The sequence below is a fragment of the Dendrobates tinctorius genome, unplaced genomic scaffold (genome assembly GCF_039654945.1).
Source record: "Dendrobates tinctorius isolate UK_male_01 unplaced genomic scaffold, ASM3965494v1 ptg000016l, whole genome shotgun sequence".
Classification (NCBI taxonomy): Eukaryota; Metazoa; Chordata; class Amphibia; order Anura; family Dendrobatidae; genus Dendrobates; species Dendrobates tinctorius.
In genome coordinates this window covers 55,306,144-55,328,650 of record NW_027361684.1, presented here as the reverse complement: position 1 = coordinate 55,328,650, position 22,507 = coordinate 55,306,144, and the positions used below count along the sequence as shown (strand labels likewise).

The following is a 22,507-nucleotide window of genomic DNA, read 5'->3' as shown; positions in this document are numbered from 1 at the left end:
GCGGTACCACGTGACCGCTGAAGGAAGGAAGGGAGACCGTGGGACAAGCAGGGGGCTGCAGAGACGCGCCGGGGGGGTCAGTATGATTTGACACCCCCGCTCCCCCTCCGACCCCCTGGCGTATATGACTCGTGTATAAGCCGAGAGGGGGACTTTCAGCCAAAACAAATGGGCTGAAAATCTTGGCTTTTACACGAGTATATATGGTACTTTTGTTTTTTTGCAGTATGGTTTAGGTATGGCATTTTTTCTATAGGCTTAAATATTTTTTACATATTATAAAATAAAAATTTCCCAATGTCAAAAAGCAAATAAAGACTAACAAAAAAAATGCTGGACGTTCATAGCGTTTTTTGTTCCATTTTTTGGTGTTGTGTGCTACGGAGGCTTCGCCGGTGTTACAGTGGGGTGACTATGGCTGGCTTCTTGCACAAATTTTCAATTTCAGGAAAGAGATCACATGCTCAGGCACTCAGTATACATTGGCATTGAAAGATGGTACAAGCAAACACACATCAACTGGAACAGATCTGTCTAGAAGGAGACGTCATAGCTAAAGATACAGCAACCTAAGTGCAAAGGAAAGCATACCACACCGCTCTGTGCAAACACTACTGTGCTATGTTTGGCAGTCAACTAGATTTCATTCACATTGTTGCCTTTCTACGTTGAACATTTTCCATATTTTTCCTCCCATCCACGTTACCTTGGAGTAACCATTTGATGACTCAAATAAAAGAACAGACAAATATTTGACAATTATAATAAAATAAGACATATTGACACATAGTTATGGAAATTCATTGTACAAATATTTCATTTTTTTCCAACTTATACCTTCTGAAAAAAAAAGGAAATCTAAACACTCCATACTATTAGCAATGAGTCAAATGTACCAACACTGTCCACTATCTCTGGGAGTGAAGCGGCCAAATGATCGCTTATGTACTGCATCAATCTCTTCACATGGATCTCAGGTAGCACAATGCAGTAGTCATACATACGTGCCACAGATGAAGAATTTGTAGTTTCAGCCATGGATCTACTATTTTACCATACGCAGAATGATTCCATAGATGCCCGGAAGATTTACTGTCCTCTAGGTCAGTGGTTATCAACCGTCTGACTTCCACATGTTCACATTACACAATAACAGTGCAAAGAAAAAAAGTGGACAATCAATCAGGCCCCAGCTCTCGTTTGCAAAATGTGGCTTATATTCTTTTACTAACAAGATTGGTGTGTGTGAAGCTAATTGCTACACAGATGGATCTGTTTCTACGCCCTAGGCGTAGGTTTGGCATTGGTATAGCATTTGTAGACATTGGTTACCATATCTACGGTATATAGTAAGCTCATCGTCATACTACATTTATTTGATGCCAAAATATTTCATAGCACAATAAAATTTGGTGGGTTCATGTTCAGACAACAGTTAAGCAATTCAAATAAGAGGAGTACGATCCCTGCTCACAAGAGCTTACAATCTGTGAGGGTGGCCCAAAAAGGTAAAAAGTGCTAGTAGTGTCCGATCCAAACATCTTTACAATAAACTAGCTGAAGAGCCCGGCGTTGCCCGGGCATAGTACTTAACTGTGGGTCCCGCGGTCTTCCTTAACATTCCCGCTCTCCACCCGCCGTCCCGTTCTATCCCTCCGCAGCTGCGCTCTACATCCATGTCCCGGTGTCCCTCCACAGCCCCGCTCTCTTCTTACACAGCCCCGGTCTCTTCGTCCACAGCCCTGCTCTCCCGCTCTCTCCATCCACAGCCCCATTCTCTTCCTTCACAGTCCTGCTCTCCCCGTCCACAGCCCCGTTCTCTTCCGTCACAGTCCTGCTCTCCCGCTCTCTCCATCTACAGCCCCGTTCTCTTCCTTCACAGCCCTGCTCTCCCGCTCTCTCCCTCTACACTACAGCCCTGCTGTCTTCCTTCCCCCACAGCCCCGCTCTTCATGCACCACACGCGGTGACACCGGGACCAGGAGACAGAGGTGCGCAGATTGTTCGTTCGGCAGGAGTGGGTGGAGCTGGGCTGAGTGGGCGGAGCTAGAGCGGAGCTGCAGCGCATATGATTGGACGTCCTGCGGGGGCGTGGCCTAGCGCAGGCGCTCGGGGTGGGCAGAGCTTGCTGGAGTGGGCAGAGCTAGAGTGGAGCTGCAGCGCGTGTGGGCGGCCTGCGGGGGCATAGCCTAGAGCTGTAGTAGGCCGCAGTAGAAGCCGGGGACTATATTTAGGCCAGGAAGCTGCAGGGGAGAGGGGGGATAGCGCAGTTGGCGACGGGGAGTGCTGACTGAGCCAGGACAGGGCTGGGAGGGTGCCGGCACTAATCGGCCCCTGTCCTGAAGACTGTCTTCCTCACAGCCCCGCTCTCCATGCACTGTCCTGCTGTATCCGTCCTCAGCCCCGCTCTCCAACCGCATCCCACTCTGCTTCTTCGTGATTGGATGGTGTCCCACTCTGCTGCTTTGTGATTGGTTGGTGATACACACATTCAGATTTATATATAGAGATTATTGGTAATGTTTATATGCAGTTATTGCTGCACTAGGGCGTCACACCAATTAGTGAAAGCAAAGGGTTGCACACTTTTGTCAAGTCTAATACTTTTAACTAGTTTGTTCATGTGAAATTCATGGAGAAATATGGAAAATTCTACGAATCCTCACATTGAAGAACTGTCATAAAACTTATATTCTACAATGACATACTGTACATACATTGTTGTACTCACAAGAAAAAAAAACGATCGCTCCAAATTCATGCTTTGTCAACCATCTGCATAATTGAGGTTAAACTCCCCCTGGTTTCATGAGTCTCAGTTCTCTTAATATGGATTTAACAGTCAGATGTAATTACTTGGTCTGGGGGAGTGCAGTGACCTATACCACTGCCTTTCATGCATACATTCTTCACATAACAGCCTAGCTATATAGTTTTGATATCATGATTTGTTACTTCTCTTCATGATAAGAAAATACAACATCCCACAGAACTGGCTTTGTCCTGCTTCCTTATATAATTGTACATGGAAGAAAACTGATGGTACAACACAGAAGCAGATGTTCTCACAGCGATAAAGTCACTTCATACCTAAATATATATTCTGTTAAGGGTGTAGCATATATCAGGCAGCAAGTGAACAGTCAGTTTTTGAAGCTGATGCATTGAAAGAAGGAAAAATAGGCAATGGAATGGATCTGATCTCCTCAACGGCAAGCATGGAAGAGGTTTGTACCTAAATGAATCCAACATTCATGTACATTGGGAGCAAAAGTCTGGTCCGATCCTAGAGAAGAACTATGTTACATTTGCTCACTTGTCATTTAGGTTTGAAAACTGGAGTAGGCCACACTGGGCTGCAAGGCCTAAGAAATTCCTTTGCCTTCACCCTCACATCCTACAAAATGTTGGACTTCACAACAGAATAACCAGGTCGCACTTTCCAGGATGGTCACCAACTGGCAGCACAGTGGTGAAATATGCCTAGTCAGGTATAGGAACTGAATGGCTACCTAGGGTAGAAATACAGGTATCAAGTATATCTGAGGGACAAGTCAGGAGGAGAACTACTCGTGCTAGATGTGGCATCCAGAGGTCAAGGCAGAAGAGTAGTCAGATAATCAAAGGAACAACAGTTCATGAAAAAAGAAAGTACTAGTGGATAATCCAACAGTATGGTCAGGAAGAGAAAGACAGTTAAGTACATATTTATGTAAAGTACCAAGGCCCCGATCCATCAAGGCAGATGAATGGAGTCAGACCTCTTAATGAATCAGGAGTGTCTTACAAATGGTGTGAGCCTCCGTGTGCTACTCTAGAAATCTTACTTGAGTCCCTGAATGGAGTAAGAATTCTGGTCATGGGTTAGACAAGCTGTGGCATTACGTCCTCGCTGTGCCAATTTTGATGGAGCTTGGAGAAACTGGCCAAAATTTGAAAAAAATTGCACAATTACAAGCTGCGACAAAATTTTTCAAATTTTCAAAGCAAATTACGCTTTGGTGAAATTGCTTTGATGAATCAAGGCCCAAGAGCTCTCTTTGGATTTCTGGTGTGGCACATAAGGAGCTCCCCACTGGTTACAAGCTCTTACATCAAAAATGTTACTCTAGTCACAAACTGGAGTAACATTTCTGGTGAGGCATATAGAGCCTCATGCCACAGAGAAGTTATGTTGAATTAATTAAATAGAGTGTAGCCTCTTAAAGCCTCTTAATTAAGTCGGCCATGGTTCTCGAGCAAGCCCTTCGTTAACACTGGACTGTGCAATGCCATTCTTAATGAATCGCCCCTAAGTGCTTTCCATTTTGTATATATACCATACTTAATTTTCACCTTTTTATGACCTGCTCTAATTTAGGCTTAATTCACATATCAGCGTATATCATCCATCTACTGTTGTTTTTTATTAATGTATAGGGTTTTCACTTTAACAAACTGGTGATCCTCATGTGTGCTACTTTAGTTTTTTTTCTTTTTTTTTTAATTAATGGGTAATGAAAAAAAATAGCATCCATGAAATGTCAGATTTCAATGACCTGATTGCTAGGAGAGAATCGGGAAACCTCCATTCTTTTTTTCTTTTCACTTATCGTGAAAATGTACACAAGGACTAAAATGGTCTTTTTTACCAAAGTTTTAAGAATCCTCAAAGTTTGAGAACAGAAAACCAATGGCCATGGCTTTTATTGTACACTTCACTATTAGTTTTCTGCTATTTGCCCTTAAACTTTATATCTAACCACTTCTTATTTTGCACTTTGCAATATTTCCTCCCTGAGAAGAAATACAATGTGATGTGGGAAAAAATTCTACAAGTCAGTGTGTCTTGGCCATGACTCATGAATGTTAGATTTGGCCCAGGTTCAGATACACGGCTTTCTTAAGGGCCTGTCACACTAAGCGATATCGCTATGTCTGATACTTACCTACGACCCGCTCCCCCGCTGGTTATCGCTGATCGCGCGAGAACAGGCTGGACTGTTTCTTGTCATAAGCTTCCTGCGGCGCTTCCTGCTGTTACGACGAGCGACGTGTGAAGCCGGGCGGGAGGACGCAGGATCGCCTGGTGTGACAGGTAAGTAGCGACCCCCGTCCCCAGCGATGTCGCTAGTGAGATCTGCCTGTGTGGCAGCTTACTAGCGACCACTTAGCGATGTACCAGCGATCCTGACCGCGTCATATCACTGGTCGGGATTGCTGGTACATCGCTAAGTGTGACAGTACCTTTACAGTAATTACACGTGAACACTATTACACATCAATAAGGAATTATTATGCTGCTGTAAATCCTCAGGATGCAGTGGACCCATATAATAAAGATGGCAACACAGGTGCAAAAATACCAATCAAGCAACTGCTCCAGCCTACCAATACATGGAGGGGGCGATTGCCTGGTATGTTGATGCACAAAACAACTTGTATGCGGCGCTGTTCACCCTAAGGCCATGCACAGCATCCAGGCCAGCCTAGTACCAACACCCTTCTATTAGTTCAGGCGGGCTGCCCAGCGCTAACAAAATGCATGCCGTGTGAACAGACACCGCAGTTTACAAGACCAAATGGGCCCAACTGCACCCCGAATAAAAAGTGCAAAAAACACATTTTAAAAAAATGTGGAGTATTAGCTGATATTTTGGCCAAAATACGTGAGCCCGTAACCTACGTCAAAGATCTCCACGCTTACGGGTACCTAACACTAAATAATAATACAGCACAGTACAAAAAGAGGACTTGAAAATCCTCCAATAATGAGAACAGCAAAAGAACAACAAGGTTTACCCGTACAGGCCTCCAAACAAATGCACTATCAGGATGCAGTGGACCCATATAATAAAGATGGCAACACAGGTGCAAAAATACCAATCAAGCAACTTCTCCAGCCTACCAATACATGGAGGGGGCGATTGCCTGGTATGTTGATGCACAAAACAACTTGTATTTGCACCTGTGTTGCCATCTTTATTATATGGGTCCACTGCATCCTGATAGTGCATTTGTTTGGAGGCCTGTACGGGTAAACCTTGTTGTTCTTTTGCTGTTCTCATTATTGGAGGATTTTCAAGTCCTCTTTTTGTACTGTGCTGTATTATTATTATTTAGTGTTAGGTACCCGTAAGCGTGGAGATCTTTGACGTAGGTTACGGGCTCACGTATTTTGGCCAAAATATCAGCTAATACTCCACATTTTTTTAAAATGTGTTTTTTGCACTTTTTATTCGGGGTGCAGTTGGGCCCATTTGGTCTTGTAAACTGCGGTGTCTGTTCACACGGCATGCATTTTGTTAGCGCTGGGCAGCCCGCCTGAACTAATAGAAGGGTGTTGGTACTAGGCTGGCCTGGATGCTGTGCATGGCCTTAGTGTGAACAGCGCCACATACAAGTTGTTTTGTGCATCAACATACCAGGCAATCGCCCCTCCATGTATTGGTAGGCTGGAGCAGTTGCTTGATTGGTATTTTTGCACCTGTGTTGCCATCTTTATTATATGGGTCCACTGCATCCTGATAGTGCATTTGTTTGGAGGCCTGTACGGGTAAACCTTGTTGTTCTTTTGCTGTTCTCATTATTGGAGGATTTTCAAGTCCTCTTTTTGTACTGTGCTGTATTATTATGCTGTAAATCCTCCCTGAAGTCATTACTAAAGAGGTGACAATAGTAATACTGTATGTCAGGGGCCACACAGGGAAGGTAGGGGGACCACGTCTGCGTCCAAATCAGGTGGAAATGTGCATTATGATGCGCTACAAAGGGCCCATATACTGTTCTGGTATAGGGGCCTCTTCTGTGTCGGCTCCTGCTGATTACTGAATTAATAAGAATCTACATCAAACATATTGAAATGAAACAGTGACCTTTTAATCAACATCATAATAAAATGTATTTTATTTCTCTTAATTAAGCCAATTAAGATCAGTAAAGGTCTAACCCTCTGCACAATCAGCTATTTAAAGGAGACAAGACCCCCTGTGTCTGTTAACAATGGAGGGGACACTTTCTCACCTCATTAAACATCTGATAGGCACAAGTGCTGAGCCTTGAACCCTTATTGATCAAGACGTTCCATTATTCCTGCAGTTTACTTTTAGGAGTGTGACCAGATCCATTAGTGTATTTTTTTTTTTTTATAAATTCTTTATTTAAGAATGTTATTACAGAACTGTTAACTGCATACAAGTCAATATAATCAACATTCACTTTTATTTATGACTGGGAGAGAGTGGTGAGGTTTTTTTTGTTTTTGTTGGACAGGTTCATCTGTTCAGGTTTTTGTAAGAATCAAATATTAGTGCGTCAGAAAACCCCTTTAATGGGCTACTGAATACAAACGGTTTTAAACTTGAAGTCATCCCAAAAAAGGAATACCTTGCTACATTATAAAAGACCTCCCAAATATCTCCAAAACACTGATCCCTCGGAGCCATCTAATACAATATGATAGCTACCCTGTACAGAATTTGTGGTAGTGCAACTCACCTCGATCATGCCCATTACAGACGCACACTTACATAATCATTCACATTAAGCATACATACGAGGGGCGATCCAAAAGTAATGATAATCAATAATAAACACAATGAATATAGTCAAATTTTTTTTTATTTTTCTACATAGTCTCCTAACAAGTCTATACATTTAGTCCATCTCTTTTCTAAACTTAGAATTCCCTTCGAAAAAAATTCTTGATCTTGACCCTCAAAAAACTCTCCAACAGCGGTTATCACGTCGCTATTGTCATCAAATTTCTTGCCCCGGAGGTGTTCTTTGCGCCGAGGAAAGAGAAAGAAGTCACTGGGGGCTAGATCTGGCGAATAGGGGGGGGTGTTCCACCAGTTCAAAGCCCGCTTCTTGAATGGTAGCCATGGCAACTGCAGCTTTGTGAGCCGGTGCGTTATCTTGGTGAAACAGCACTCCAGCCCGCAGTTTGCCTTTTCTCCTTGATAGCCTCGCGCAATCTTCTTATTTGTTCTGCGTAGTAGGAGCCCGTAATAGTGGCTCCCTTCTCCAAATAGTCCACCATAATAATTCCTTCAGCGTCCTAAAAAACGGACGCCATAATCTTCCCTGCTGAGCCTGACACTTTGAATTTCTTCGGCGTCGGTTCGTCGGCTCGTTTCCATGTCATCGATTGTTGTTTAGTTTCGGGATCAAAGTGGTGGATCCAGGTCTCATCCATGGTCAAAAAACGTGACAAAAAATTCTCCTTGTCTGCTTGGAACTTTTCGAGATTTGCTATTGAAATGTCAACTTGTTTCTTCTTTTGCTCGTCGGTTAACATTTTTGGCACCCAACGTGTGGAGACCTTTCTCATATGCAATTCTTTTGCAAGGATTCTTTGAATACTGCCATATGAGATCCCTGTGACCTCAGCTACATGCCTGATAGTCACTCTTCGATCTGCCAACACAACTTCTTCAACTTTTTTCACGTTTTCTTCATTGAGGGACGTGGATGGGCGTCCTTCGCGATGTTCACCTTCCGTCGATGTTCTTCCCAGCTTAAATTCCTTGGCCCAGCGTGCAACTGTGGAATATGGAGGAGAAGAGTCCCCCAATGTTTCCACCAAGTCGCTGTGTATGTCTTTGGTAGACATTTTTTTCAAGCAGAGGTATTTGATGACAGCTCTGAGCTCGTTTTTTTCCATTTTGATGTTCACTCCTTGGCAGTTCATATTCAAATGAATGTAGCTCCATGGAATCGTGGCCTATTTAAGTGATTTTTTTTTCCTGGACTAGTGGGTACCTAAGAGAGAAGAAAACATTTTATTTTAATTTCTGTGTGCAATAGAAATAACCGATTATCATTACTTTTGGATCACCCCTATATCAAATTGCACATGCTAATAAAAGACCGCCCGCGGGGAGACTCTTGGGGACCGCAGTGCTTTGGCGGGCGGCCCCATTTTGTTCCAGCTGCCAACTCTTTATTTCCTTCTTACACTGTGAGCACACGCACACAACGTTCACTACTAAATGCTGTGGCACGTGGAATGATGGCTTACATCCTGACTCTAGACAATGCCATCATAAGGACTTCTTTGTGGGTGGAGATAGTGTGCTCTGCACTTCTGTCTTATTTCTATTTAGAAGGCAGCAGTTGCAATGTCTACTTTGTGAATTAAATGCTCCAGCCCAGTGTCTCCTATGTGATGTATATGCCACAGGCCAGTGTCTCCCATGTGCTGTTTATGCCTCAGCCCAGTGTCTCCTATGTGATGTATATGCCTCAGCCCAGTGTCTCCTATGTGATGTATATGCCTCAGCTCATTGTCTCCTATGTGATGTATATGCTCCAGCCCAAGTTTCTTCTTCTATCTGATGTATTTATTTTAATTATTTCATTTACTTATCTAGCACCATTAATCACACAGCACTTTACAGACATTATCATCCCTGTCCCCATTGGGGCTTACAATCTAGATTCCTTCTCAATATGTCTCTGGAGTATGGGAGGATACCGGAGTACATGGAGGAAATCCATGCAAACATGGGAAGAAAATACAAACTGTTTGCAGATGTTGTCCTTAGTGGGATTTGAATCCACTCCAAACACACTCACACATACTGATAGGGAAATTAGATTGTGAGCCTCAATGGGGACAGTGTCGATAATGTATGTAAAGCGCTGTGGAATTAATGGCGCGATATAAGTGAGTTAAATACATAAATATTCTCTAGTTCCAATGTCTGCTATATGATGAATATGCTTCAGCTCAGTGTCTGCTATGTGTGATAATAGAATCATAGAATTGTAGAGTTGGATGGGATCTCCTGGGCCATCTGGTCCAACCCCCTGCTCAAAGCAGGATTCCCTAAATCATCCCAGACAGATGTCTGTCCAGCCTCTGTTTGAAGACTTCTATTGAAGGAGAGCTCACCACCTCTCGTGGCAGTCTGCTCCACTCATTGATCACTCTGTCAAAAAGTTTTTTCTAATATCTAATCTGTGTCTCCTCCCATTCAGTTTCATCCCATTACTTCTAGTCTTTCCTTGTGCAAATGAGAATAAAGATGATCCTTCTACAATGTGACAGCCCTTTAGATATTTGAAGACAGCTATTAAGTCTCCTCTCAGTCTTCTCTTTTGCAAAATAAACATTCCCAAATCCTGCAACCTTTCCTCATAAGACAGGGTTTGCAGACCGATCACCATTCTGGTCGCTCTTTTCTGAACTTGCTCCAGTTTGTTGATGTCTTTTTCAAAATGTGGTGCCCAAAACTGGACACAGTATTCCAGATGAGGTCTGACCAAAGAGGAGTAGAGGGCAATAATGACTTCACGTGATCTAGACTGTATGCTTCTGTTAATACATCCTAGAATTGCATTTGCCTTTTTTGCTGCTGCATCACACTGTTGACTCATATTCAGTCTGTGATCTATTAGTATACCCAAGTCTTTTTCACATGCGCTGTTGCTTAGCCCTATTCCTCCCATTCTGTATATGCTTTTTTCATTTTTATTGCCCAGATGTAGTACTTTGCATTTTTCCCTGTTAAAAACCATTCTGTTAGCTGCTGCCCACTGCTCCAGTTTATTTATATCTTTTTGAATTCTCTCTCTCTTCTCTAGTATTACTGTAGCTATCCCTCCTAGCTTTGTGTCATGAGAAAATTTAATCAGTTTACCCTCAATTCCTTCATCTAAATTGTTGATAAAGATGTTGAACAATACACGGTCCAGGACAGAGCCCTGTGGTACCCCAGTTGAGACATTCTTCCAACTGGATGTGCAGCCATTTATGACTACTCTTTGGGTCCGATCACTAAGCCAGTTATGAATCCACCTAACAGTTACCTTGTCCATTCCATACTTAGTCATTTTTTCAATAAGGATTGTGCGAGATACTTTGTGAAATGCTTTGCTGAAGTCAAGATATACTATATCTACAGCATTTCCCTGATTCACCCAATCAGTGATTCTGTCATAGAAGGAAATTAAGTTAGTCTGACATGACTTATTAGTTACAAACCCGTGCCGACTCTGTTTAATCACTTCATTCTTATCTACATATACATGCACCAGCCCCAACATCTCCTATGTGATGTATATGTAGAAGTCCCAGTGCCTCCTATGTGATGTATGTACATCAGCTTCAGTGCATCCTAAATTATGTATATGCACCAGTCCCAATGTCTCCTATGTATAATAATGTATATATACACAGCAATCCCATTGTCTTCCATGAGATGTTTACAGCAGTCTCAGTGTATATGAAGGAGTTGGTGCATTGCTGAGGCCCCTTGCATGCTTTGTCATGATCTATGGCATACTGCCCACCAGTCTACAGGGAAATTTCACCAAGGCCACATTCAATAAATTTGTGACAGCTGCGGTTCCCTATTCACATTTTCAGGAGGGCAGAGGTATGCAGCTGGGGAAAAACATACTATCAAGGAGGCATGTCTTAATAGAGTTAAAAAAAAAAAAAAAGGCTACAAGCTATCAGCAGTATATATAGTAAGCTATGTTACTATTTTCCACTGTTACTAAAACAAATGTGAAACGTGACCCCATGGGGATAATACAAGCTGAGAATAAATTATCCAAGAGTTAAAGAAATTAAAATAGTTGTTGAAAAGGTTTAACAATTTTAAATAAATATATATTACTCATCAGGTCTTCACTAGTCTTTGTTTATCGTCCCAGGCGATTAAAGGCTAAACACATAAGCAGCAGCACTGCATCCACTCACATTTCGTACATGCTGGCCATACACATGAGTTAGCTGTCTAATGAACGTTCAGCTGACAGCCATGTATCTAGACCTCCTTCATTAGCATGAGCACTTGGCTCAGTGGATTGTTCATGCTTTATCAATGGGGAGGGAAACTTATGGCACTGCAAACAGAAACATAGGCCATTGAAGATCCAACTGCCTGGTCCATCTCTTCCCTGACATTACTGGTCAGGGGAGAGTGAGAAGGCCCCCATGTTATGAATGAGTCACCGAAGGAGGAAAAAACAAAAATACAAGCTAAGTCCAGAAAACCGGAGAGGTTGGTAGCTATCGGATTGCAGACCCCTGATCCTATTCACAACAACTAATAGTAGCCGTAGGGGGTTCCTACGATGCCCTAGACCCCTCGATCACAGCCGGAGAACTAAATAGGCCTAAAGAAAGAAAGGGGAAAACTAAACTGCCCCAGAGCAGACCCCAAAGCAATAGGCAGCCCCCAACATATAATGACGGTGAAGCAAGATGAAAACACTAACACAGATAGAAAGATAGGTTGAGCAAACGATGGGGCCCAAGCTAACTAAAAAGGACAGGATAGAAAAGCTGCTGTCTGCAATCCGTAAAAAACCCTACCAAAAAATGTCCCAACCGTCTGATAGGAAAAACAGGCCCTGAAGTCGCTAGGACTTCAAAATGACTATATCAGCACTCAGGTAAATTCTGAAGACAGAGCAAAGAGACAAACTGATCAGAGACAAAAATGGAACTCGGCACACCCCCGACCGGGGATGGCTGAACTCCAAAAAACAAGGTAAACAAAACTAATAAGTTCAATAGCAGAGCAAAAACTTATCTTTGGGAAGCAGGAATCAGACTGGTCTCCAAGAATCCAGCAGAGAAATCACCAGCGACTCAGAAGGGAGTCGGCTGACTTATATCCAGTCAGAATTTCCTGTTACCCAGTCATCATCTACGAGATCAGGTGTTTGGTAATCAGCCTCACTACCTTCCTTCACCAGAAGAGGGAGTTCATCAGACATCGACTGTGAAGGGGAAAATGAACTCACAACACCCCCATATACCGTATATATCAGATGGTCGAAGCATTTCTAATTTGTATGGGGCTCTCAGGGCACGTTATTGTTCCAGAAAATTAATGAAAAAGCAGCAGGAACCAGTGATTGGTGTTAGTGCCATAGTGAATTTAATGGGTAAGCAATGTTTGTTTTTATTTTATAACATATATGCATCTAGCTTATTTCTTTAACTCCCAGAAAAAAAACTTTAAAACTAATACCTGGTTAGAGGAAAAATAAGTATTTGATATACTACCGATTTTGCACGTTTTCCCAACTAAAAAGAATAGAGATCTGAAAAAAAAACAGAAAATCACATTGTATGATTTTTACATAACTAAATTGCATTATTATTTCATTAAATGAGTATTTGATACAAGATAAAAACAGAGCGTAATATTTGGTACAGAAACCTTTGTTTGCAATTACAGAGATCAGAAGTTTCCTGCAGTACTTGACCAAGTTTGCACACACTGCAGCAGGGATTTTGGCCCACTCCTCCATACACATTTTCTCTAGCTCTTTCAGGTTTCGGGGATGTCACTGGGCAACATTGAGTTTCAGTTCCCTCCAAAGATTTTCTATTGGGTTCAGGTCTGGAGACTGGCTAGGAAACTCCAGGACCTTGAAATGCTTCTTATGGAGACACTCTTTAGTTGCCCTTGCTGTGTGTTTTGGATCATTGTCATGCTGAAAACCGAGCCATGACCCATCTTCAATGCTCTTACAGAGGGAAGGAGGTTGTTGGCCAAAATCTCGAGATACATGACCACATCCATCCTCCCCTTCAATATGGTGCAGTCGTTCTGTCCCCTTTGCAGAAAAACACCCCCAAACTATGAGGTTTCCACCACAATGCTTCATGGTTGAGACCGAGTTCTTGGGGTTGTACTCATCCTTCTTCTTCCTCCAAACATGGAAAGTGGAGTTGATGCCAAAAAGTTCTACTTTCATCTCATCTGACCACATGGCCTTCTCCTCACATGCCTCACCTGGATCATCCAGATGGGCACTGGCAAACTTCAAACGGGCCAGGGCATGTGCTGACGTGAGCAAGGGACCTTGCTTGTCCTGCAGGATTTTAATCCTTGACGGCATAGTGTGTCACTAACACTAATCTTTGAGACTGTGGTTCCAGCTCTCTACAGGTCTTTGACCAGGTCCTCCCTTGTAGCTGATTCTTGACTTTTCTCAGAATCATGCTTACCAAACAAGGTGAGATCCTGCATGGAGCCCCAGACCTGGGAAGATTGACTGTCATCTTGTGTTTCTCCCATTTTCTAATAATTGGGCCAACAGTTGTTGCTTTGTCACCAAGCTGCTTGCCTATTGTCTTGTTGCACATCCCAGCCTTGTGCAGGTCTACAATTTTGTCCCTGATGTCCTTAGACAGCTCTTTGGTCTTGGTCATGGTAGAGAGGCTGGAGAGTGATTGATTGGAATGTGTGGGCAGGTGTCTTTTTAACAAGTTCAAACAGGTTCAATTAATACAAGTAAAGAGTAGAGGAGGACTTCTTGAAGAAAAACTAACAGCTCTGTGAGAGCCAGAATTCTTGCTGGTTGGTAGGTGATCAAATACTTATTTTATACAATAAAATGCAATTTATTTATATATTTAAAAATCATACAATGTGATTTTCTGGATGTTTTTTAGATTCTGTCTCTCACAGTTGAAGAGTACCTACCATAAAAATTACAGATCTCCATTCTTTGTAGGTGGGAAAACTTGCTAAACTGGCAGTGTATCAAATACTTATTTTCCCCACAGTAAATGCCTTTTGTCACAATATATTTTCTTATATAATCCCACATTAAAAGGATATAAGGAGCTTAAAGGGATATTTCCATCTTTGCAAGCTACTATTTATCCACAGGATAAGTGATAACTTGCTGATGGCCCTAATATTCCTGGCAACAGGAGTCTCAAAAGCCCCTTTAGAATGATGTTGTGGACAAATATATCAGACACTGCTCTCTTTATTGTCCTCTAATTAACCCCTTCCCGACCTGTGACACAGCTTATGCGTCATGAAAGTCGGTGCCAATCCGACCCATGACGCATACCCTGCGTCATGACTTCAAAGCCCCCCTGCGGTTCGGGTGACCGGGGTGAGTGAAAGGACACCTGACCCGCAGATACAGGAGGCTTTGTAATTCACCACAGGAGGCGTGGCTTCGCCCCCACGGGGCTACGATCGCTCTGATTGGCTGTTAAAAGTGAAACAGCCAATCAGAGCGATAGAAATATTTCATCAATGAAAATTGATGAAATATTACAATCCAGCCATGGCCAATGCTGCAGTAGCATCGGACATGCCTGGTGACACCGATCCGACCCCCCCATCGGCTATAGCCCTCCCCCCCACTGAATGACAGCGGCGATCTGCCGCCGCTGTCATCATCTGCCCCCCCTCCCCTTCCCTCCGCTCCCCGACAGCTTCTGATCCTCCCCTCACCCCCCGGTACCTTCTGAGTCCCCCTGTCGCTCCCGGTGTCTCGCGGGTCCGGATCATTAGCGCCGCCATCTTGAAAAATGGCGGGCGCATGCGCAGTGCGCTCGCCCGAATCTGCCGGCTGCAGATTCCATTTGATCACTCTCACAGTGATCAACATGAAACAAAAAGTAAATAAACACCCCGATTATCATCCCCACAACTAATAGACACTAGTAGGCACAACTAATAAAATAAAGAAAATATTTTTATTTTTCCATTAGGGTTAGGGTTAGAATTAGGGTTAGGGTTAGAATTAGGGTTGGAATTAGGGTTAGGGTTGGAATTAGGGTTAGGGTTGCAATTAGGGTTAGGGTGAAATTAGGGTTAGGGTTGGAATTAGGGTTAAGATTAGGGTTAGGGGTGTGTTAGAGTTGGGATTAGGGTTAGGCTTGTGGTTAGGGTTGGAATTAGGGTTAGGGCTGTGTTGGGGTTAGGGTTATGGCTAGGGTTGGGATTAGGGTTAGAGATGTGTTGGGGTTAGGGTTATGGTTAGGGGTGTGTTGGGGTTAGGGTTGGAGATAGAATTGAGGGGTTTCCACTGTTTAGGCACATCAGGGGGTCTCCAAACGCGACATGGTGCCACCATTGATTCCAGCCAATTTTGCGTTCAAAAAGTCAAACGGTGCTCCCTCCCTTCCAAGCCCCGACATGTGCCCAAACAGTGGTTTACCCCAACATCAGAGTACTCAGGAAAAATTGCACAACAACTTTTGGGGACTAATTTCTCCTGTTACCCTTGGAAAAATAAAAAATTAGGGGCTAAAGAATTATTTTTGTGGAAAAAAAATGATTATTTCATTTTCACATCTCTGCATTATAAACTTCTGTGAAGGACTTGGGGGTTCAAAGTGCTCACAACATATCTAGATAAGATTCTTGGAATGTTTAGTTTCCAAAATGGGGTCACTTGTGAGGGGTTTCCACTGTTTAGGCACATCAGGGGCTCTGCAAACGTAACAACGACCGCAGACTATTCCATCAAAGTCTGCATTTCAAAACGTCACTACTTCCATTCCGAGCCCTGCCGTGTGCCCAAACAATGGTTCCCCCCCACATATGGGGTACCAGCGTACTCAGGACAAACTGGACAACAACTTTTGGGGTCTAATTTCTCCTGTTACCCTTGTGAAAATAAAAAATTGCGGACTAAAAAATATTTTTTTTGGAAAAAAAAATATTTTTTATTTTCAAGGATCTACGTTATAAACTTCTGTGAAGCACCTGGGGGTTCAAAGTGCTCACTATGCATCTAGATAAGTTCCTTAGGGGGCCTAGTTTCCAAAATGGGGTCATTTGTGGGGGAGCTCCAAAGTTTAGGCACACAGGGGCTCTCCAAACACGACATTGTGTCCGCTAACGATTGGAGCTAATTTTTATTTCAAAAAGTCAAATGGAGCTCCTTCAGGGGCTCTGCAAACATATAGACGACCGCAGACTATTCCATCAAAGTCTGCATTTCAAGACGTCACTACTTCCATTCCGAGCCCTGCCGTGTGCTCAAACAATGGTTCCCCCCCACATATGGGGTACCAGCGTACTCAGGACAAACTGGACAACAACTTTTGTGGTCCAATTTCTCCTGTTAGCCATATGAAAATAAAAAATAGCATGCTAAAAAATCATTTTTGAGGAAAAGAAAATATTTTTTATTTTCACTGCTCTGCGTTATAAACTTTTGCTAAGCACTTGGGGGTTCAAAGTGCTCACTACACATCTAGATAAGTTCCTTAAGGGGTCTATTTTCCAAAATGGTGTCAATTGTAGGGGGTTTTCACTGTTTAGGCACACAGGGGCTCTCCAAACGCGACATGGTGTCCGATAACGATTGGAGCTAATTTTTCATTCAAAAAGTTAAATGGCACTCCTTCCCTTCCAGGCCCTGCCGTGCGCCCAAACAGTGGTTTATGACCACATATGAGGCATCGGTGTACTCAGGAGAAATTGCACAACAAATTTTAGGATCCATTTTATCCTGTTGCCCATGTGAAAATGAAAAAGCTGAGGCTAAAAGATAATTTTTGTGAAATAGAAGAACTTTTTTTTTTTTTTACAGATCAATTTGTGAAGCACCTGGGGGTTCAAAGTGATCACTATGCATCTAGATAAGTTCCTTGGGGGGTCTAGTTTCCAAAATGGGGTCACTTGTGGGGAAGCTCCAGTGTTTAGGCACACAGGGGCTCTCCAAACGAGACATGGCAAGCGCTAAATATTCCAGCATATTTTCCGTTCAAAAAGTCAAATGGTGCTCCTTCCGGGCCCTGTCGTGCACCCAAACAGTGGTTTATGACCACATATGAGGTATCAGTGTACTCAGGAGAAATTGTCGAACAAATTTTAGGATCCATTTTATCCTGTTGCCCATGTGAAAATGAAAAAAATGATGCTAAAAGAAAATTTGTGTTGGAAAAATTAAAATGGCCATTTTTTCCTTCCATGGCTTTAGTTCCTGTGAAGCACCTGAAGGGTTAATAATCTTTTAGAATGTAGTTTTGAGTAGCTTGAGGGGTGAAGTTTTTAGTATGGTGTCACTTTTGGGTATTTTCTGCCATATAGTCCCCTCAAAGTGACTTCAAATGTGAGGTGGTCCCTAAAAAAAATGGTTTTGTAAATTTTGTTGTAAAAATGAGAAATCACTGGTCAACTTTTAACCCTTGTAACTTCCTAACAAAAAAAAAATTGTGTTGATGTAAAGTAGACATGTGGCAAATGTTATTTAGTAACTATTTTGTGTCACATAACTCTCTGGTTTAACAGAATAAAAATTCAAAATTTGAAAATTGCGAAATTCTCAAAATTTTCGCCAAATTTCTGATTTTTTCATAAATAAACGCAAAAATTATCAACCTAAATTTACCACTAACATGAATCCCAATATGTCACGAAAAAACATTCTCAGAATCGCTAGGATGCGTTGAAGCGTTCCAGAGCTATTACCTCATAAAGGGACACTGGTCAGAATTGCAAAAAATGGCCGGGTCATTAAGGTCAAAATAGGCTGGGTCATGAAGGGGATAAAGGCGTTGTCTACTACTAGGACAACCACTTCTTGAAGTAAATATTTGTCCCTGATAAAATAAAAAACCTATACTCACCTCACGTGCCGACACTGTTCCAGCGGTGTCAGCACTCACGGTCCCGGGGCCCTTGTGCGGTGTTTGGGCACCAGGCACCATGTGTCACATCAGTGCTGGCGTCACTGTTTTTGACTTCATACGGATTGAACATGAAGAGGAAGCCAGGGCTGCAGCTGATCCTTGACCTCCTCTTCATGTTCAATCCGTACGTAGGGGGAAGTGACGCCAGCGCTGATTGGGCGACGGGAACTACGTGTCACAACACCAAACGAGAGCTCCAGGACAGCGAGTGCCGACACCACTGGAACGGCACCAGCACAGAAGGCGAGTATAGGGTTTTTTTTAATTTTATCGGGGCCAACATTTATTTCAAGAAAGAGTTGTCCTAGTAGTGGACAACCCCTTTAAGTGATTACTTTAATTATTATGCTTACTTATAAAGCACCATCATATTTCACAGCAATTTATGGATATTGTGACCTTTTAAACTCTCTGAAAACCTCAATAATAAATTCACTAAACGAAAAGGACATATTGCAAGTGGCAACTTAAAGTGTTATGATTGAGTCACCGTAGGAGGCAAAAAACAGAAATGCTAGCTAAGTCCTGAAAACCAGAGAAGTTGGCAACTATCAGATTGCAGACCCCTGAACCTATCAACACAACTAGCAGTAGCCGTGGGGGGTTCCTACGATGACCTAGACCCCTCGATCACAGCCGGAGAGATACATAGGCCTAAAGAAGGAAAGGGGAAATCTAACTGCCCCAGAGCAGACCCCAAAGCAATAGGCAGCCCCCCACATATAATGACGGTGAAGCAAGATGAAAACACTTACACAGACAGAAAGACAGGCTGAGCAAAGACGGGGCCCAAAAACTACCTAGATAGGAACGGATAGGAAGGCTGCTGTCTGCAATCTCCCAAAACCCTATCAGAGACAAAAGCCAACAAGCTGATATAAAAATGGCCCTGAAGCAACTAAGCTTCAAAAACTAAATCAGCACTCAGGTACTTTCAGAAGACAGAGCTCACGGAACACTGCACACTCCAGCAGGGAGTGGCAGAATCCAAAAAGCAAGAAAAAACAAAAACAAAATCTTAGATGCAAAAAGGCAAAACAGAAAACTTAGCTTTAGGAGAGCAGGAATCAGACTGGTGTCCAAGAGTCCACAGAGAAATCACCCGCAGGGCAGAAAGGGTGTAGGCTGCCTTAAATCCAGTCAGTGACTCCACTCAGCCAATCGTCTTCATTAGTCCCAGGTGTCCTTATAATCAGGCTCACTACCTTCCTTCACTAGAAAAGGGAGTTCACCAGGCCTCAGTGACGGAGGGGAAAATGAAATCACAACATTAAAGGGTTTGTCCAGTTTTTTGCCAAAAGTCTGCAGTCACTTTATGTGACCGGAGACATCCGAATCCTGATAGTGTGCTGCACTGTCAGGATTCACCAGTATTGCCGGTGAGAGTGGGCGGTCATGTGACTGCCCATATGCGATTTGCACATATGAGGTCACGTGAATAATAGACTTACTGGTATTCTCTCAATTCACATACAATGAAAGAAGTCAGTCACCTTCAAGGCCCCATCATCACTGTTTTTTAAGAAATATAGTGTAAAACACTTTGATAAGTATCAAAATGTTTCTGCAAGTCAATTGTTGCGCAAACATGTTGCAGCTTTTGGTGTTTTCCCCAAGCTTTGGAGGAGGGGCGACAGGGGAGTGACGCCACAGCTCTTCTAATTCTTACTCCAATCTAATATTTGGAGTAATATTTGTGATGAGTCGCACTTTTCAGATGCACTGATTTATTATGAGACATGAACCTCTTAATTAACCGAACGCCTCTGACTCCAAAATGCCTTGGGGCTGATTTATTTAGAATGGTGTTGCGCACACCGGTCTTAATCAAAGTCATGTTGGAGTGTGATGCAGCAAATTCTTTAAGAAGCACAGGCTCTATTCGACAGGGCGATGCGGCCATCCTCTGACCCACCTCTCCCTCAGCTCTGCTCATATTTTTGGGAGTTTTGCAAAGATTTTGCAACTTTTCAAAACGTTTTATGCCAGAAAAATTATGTAAAAGCTTTGATAAATCGGTTCCTTTGTGTTTAGAAAGAACTTGGCTGAAGCATTGGCATGTGTGACTAACTACCCATATGTATTTCCCGCGATGTCGGCACTCATTCTCCCCGGGACTCTAGTGCGTTGTTGTGACAAGTGACCCCGGTGCCCAATCAGCGATGGCGTCACTGTCTCCGCCTTGGGACAAACTGAACATAAAGAGAAAGCCAGGGATCAGCTGCAGCCCGGACTTCCTCTTCATGTGCTGACACCGCTGGATTGGAGCCGGCACAGGAGTTGAATATATGCTTTATTATCTTATCAGGGCATAACATTTAGTTTAATAAGTAATAGATTTGGGAAATGACTCATTTAAGTTCCATGTATCTGTGCATTATATTATTTTATGGAGCTATAGTTATCCATGACTTTTTCATTACATTGTACTGTGACAAACAATTGCTCCGGTTCTGAAGTTTCACTCGTGGCACTAGATCATAGACTAAAATGGAAACTGTAGTAAAGGGTCATGTCAGAGCTAGGCCTGATGGATGAGTGATCCTAGGACACAGGCAGACACCGGTGCCATGCCAAGTGATGTCACTGGCTCAAAAGGGCAACACAAGGAAGTTCACGGCCAAGATTACTGACTGCTTGTGTCACACAGTTGGTGACTGCAAAAAACAGCTGAACACTAGTTGATGAAATGAAAAAAAATGGTACCCTACATTAAAAATATAGGAAGTAATGTAAGATATTTGCAGAGTGCTCAGTATAAATGAGTACACCCTAACAGATTTGATAGAAAACATTTGGTTTTGGGATACCGCACTACAAAATACTCCCACAAATGTGAGTCACTGATTGCAAACAATCAATATCAATACACCTGAGAACATGACTAGTTTCTCCATACTGGAGGCGTCTTGAAGCGGTTATCGCCAACAAAGGATTTTGTACACATTTCAGTAAGTGTTCAATACTTTTTCGCTGTGCCATTTCTCATTATTACACATACCATATATACTCGAGTATCAGCTGAGTTTTTCAGCACATTTTTTATACTGAAAAATTCTCCCTCAGCTTATACTATTGTGAGGGTCCCACAAGATGAATGGGGAGCGGCAGCGGTGGAGTAGCGGGACACAGGAGGCAGGAACCGGCTGCTGTGGTTAAAGCCTCTTCCCACTGCTAAAGAGAAGTGACAGTGAATATTTATTGCTCTTTAATAGTGTGCACAGTGTCAGCCGCAGCCGCCAGCTGCCTGCAGCGGCTGGGCAATCACGTGTGCCCGTTACTTGAGAAATGGATATTCACTTCTCTCCACTTCCATGGGCATGGAGGGCAGTGAATACTCATTCCCTTAAGCAGCGGGCATACGTGACTGCCCGGTGGCTGCTGCTACTGTGCCCGCTACTAAATAGCAATGAATATTCACTGCCCTCCACGCACATAGTCCTGACATGGAGAGCAGTGAGTGTACCGGCAGCTGTCCTCGGCTTGTAAACAGCTCATGACGTCACTGTCATGTGCTGCTTACAAGCATAAATCAGCTGCTGGCATCGGAGCAAGACGCTGCGAGGGAACGCAGGAAGGTAAGTAGGATGGTTTAGGTTTTTTTGTAATGTTTTTCTGATGGGGGCCATGCATACCAGGATAGGGATGAGGTGGTCATGCATACCAGGATAGGGATGAGTTGGCTATGCATACCAGGATAGGAATGAGGTGGTCTTGCATACCAGGATAGGGATGAGGTGACCATATATACTTAGAAAATTGGTGACAAATTTATTTCACCCACTGTATCTAGTATGAACACCAATCGATAGTATAAATAGGTCTACCAATTTTTAAAAAATAATAACTTTTTGCTAGGATGGGATGGTAAATGAGGATAATGTTTAAAACATTTCATTACATCACTAAGTTATGCTGACCTATGAGACCCCTGCCCATCCTGAGTATGGATGGAAGGCACTTCTCCATGCCACTTGGATGTGCTTGGAATTGCAGAAAGCCCCACCCACTTGTCCCTGGGCAGCAATGTGCAAGGAAAAGCAGTAACAGGGTACACAACTATAATCATTCTCATGATAATTAGGTAGTGGTTGCAAAGCAATT

General features: G+C 43.0%; 1 protein-coding gene across 1 annotated transcript in view; it reads right to left on the bottom strand.

Annotated features, from left to right (window-relative positions):
* Positions 1-22,507, bottom strand: part of MAP3K15 (mitogen-activated protein kinase kinase kinase 15) — a 228,886-nt gene that overhangs the window by 151,855 nt on the left and 54,524 nt on the right. The window lies entirely within an intron of this gene.